The following is a 2,402-nucleotide window of genomic DNA, read 5'->3' as shown; positions in this document are numbered from 1 at the left end:
CCTATATTTCAGAGAGTAGTACTTCAAGTCTTTCCACATACATGGGTAATTTGCCCCTTTTACAAATATATACAATTCAGAAAATCAACCCACAAACTTAGGTAGCTTTCCTTTTCCCTTGTAAATTAAAACACTCAGAGAAAAAACCGAATGTCTGGAAATACAAAAAATAACATTTTCCAGGAAGATGGTAGAATAATTTCAGCAGACGAAAGTCATATGAGGGTATGCCTGGGTGGCCCAGTTGGTTAAGCAGCTGCCTTTGGCTCAGGTCATGATCCCAGTGCCCTGGGATCGAGTCCCACCTCAGGCTCCTTGCTCTGCAGGGAGCCTGCTTCTCCCTCTGACTCTGCCTGACACTCTGTCTGTCTGTGCTCGCTCTTGCTCTCTCTCTCTGACAAATAAATAAATAATATCTTAAAAAAAAAGTCATATGAGTATAACCAAAGTTAAACACAGAAGATGAAGTCAATATCTTCCATCATTAGCCCTTGTACGCCACTTTGTGACCATAAAAAGAATTCATATACCTTTTAAGCCCCAGTCTCCACATTAATAAAATGTGAAGATTTGATAGACAAACACAAAGATCCCTCTCGGATTTTAACACCCTGTGGTCTATGATCCTGGCTTTTTTGGTCCCTAAGTAGTACAGGCCCTCTACTCAGAACCAGACAACACTTGGACAAAAGTTTGGACCTCTCCTTTCAATATTCTGACAGAGGAAATTTCAGCATGTTCCCCAAAACCTGCATTTTTAACAAGCTTACTGGATGATCCTGATGCGCACCAATATTTGAGAACCCCTGGTTTAGACTTTGGCATTTATATGTAATTTCTGAGTTACACACTGGTCTAATTTCCACATCAAGGTATTAGATAGACTTAAGTGACTTTTCCCTCTATAATTTTGCTCCCACAGATTCTTCCTCTCACAATAGAAATCAATTTATTAGGTAAACTTTGGGCTAATGGCAAATTATTCTTTTCAAGGTGATAGACCCTTTGCAAATTGTTAGCTGCTCTGAATATAATTTTGTCCTTTTTAAACTCAGAGTATGAACTACACATGGCAAATGTCTCTGAGAAAGGTTGCTTCAAAAGTTGAGAAGTTCTGTGTGGGAGGATCCGAAAACAGTGAGAACAGAAGGGGTGCTGTCCACAGAATGCATTATGCCAGAATAATGATAGTGATTAGCATTTCTATCACAGGATCTAAAATCTGCCAACCTTCCCTGATAAAATGTAAGATGCCATTTAGATGTTAATACTAAACATATTCTTGCTTCTCTTTTATTTTCCTTCTACTAGTAAAGAAAGGGGCATCACTCTTCCTGAATAAACCTAAGTAACCCATCTCTGATTTCAAACCCATTCTATCCAATCCTGAATCTTAAAACCTTACCCACTCACTCATCCTATTCGAGCACCATCCACCCACTCTCCCTGTATCTCTCCCTCATCCATGATCCATAATTACTCATCTTCTCATTCTTCAGAAGAAAAAAAAAATGAACATCTTACCTCCTTCTGATGCTTCCTCTAATGTTCTGTAACTTTACTCCTTTTATCACCAAACATTTCAGATGAAAGTCTACGAATCTCTTCATCATTCATTTCCTCCATAACATGCTCATTTATGCTTTCCTCATAATACAAAAAAATGCACAAAATGTTATCCCTTCCTCCCTCCCTTTCTCTCCCTCTGTCTCTCTTTATATAGCTATATATGTATAGTTTTATATGTCTCTTTACATAGAGTTATATATAATATATATGCATATATATACATACATATATGTATATATGTATAGGTAAGCAGATAGATATTAATGTATCTAATAAGCTAAATTCAATGTCCTTGCATCCTTTTTCACATATCTTTCATTCTTGCTAAATGAACCATTTTCCACCATCAACTGTGATCAGAATAAGTAAATAAGCTAAGATGTGTGCACTTGCAACTAATTAAAATCTCTAATTACTTAAAACAGTACATTTATTTCTTTCTCATGAAATAAGACCATCATGGATTACTTGGGCAACGAGGGAGAGAGGTTCTCTCATCTCATTCAGGGACTCAAGATGGAGGAACAGCCATCATCATGAACACTGCCATTTGCCAAACTAGATGGAAAGCAGAACTCTGTAATGTCTCACAATGGTTAATTGTTCCACCGTACAAGTGACATATGTTAAGTCCACTCATACATCACTGGCCAAAATTACATGTCCCACCAATCCATAGATAATTCAATAAATGATATCTCTCATGTACTCAGGAAGTATCCAGAATAAGTTAGTTGGTAAGTAGTATAATTAATCCCATATCTTTTTTAAAAAATATTTTCTCCCTTGGCTTCTTTAGTACTTAATTCTCACCATATTCCACCTTCACTCTT

This window comes from Neovison vison, chromosome X (assembly GCF_020171115.1).
Source record: "Neovison vison isolate M4711 chromosome X, ASM_NN_V1, whole genome shotgun sequence".
Taxonomy (NCBI): Eukaryota; Metazoa; Chordata; class Mammalia; order Carnivora; family Mustelidae; genus Neogale; species Neogale vison.
Note: the sequence above shows the minus strand (reverse complement) of the source record.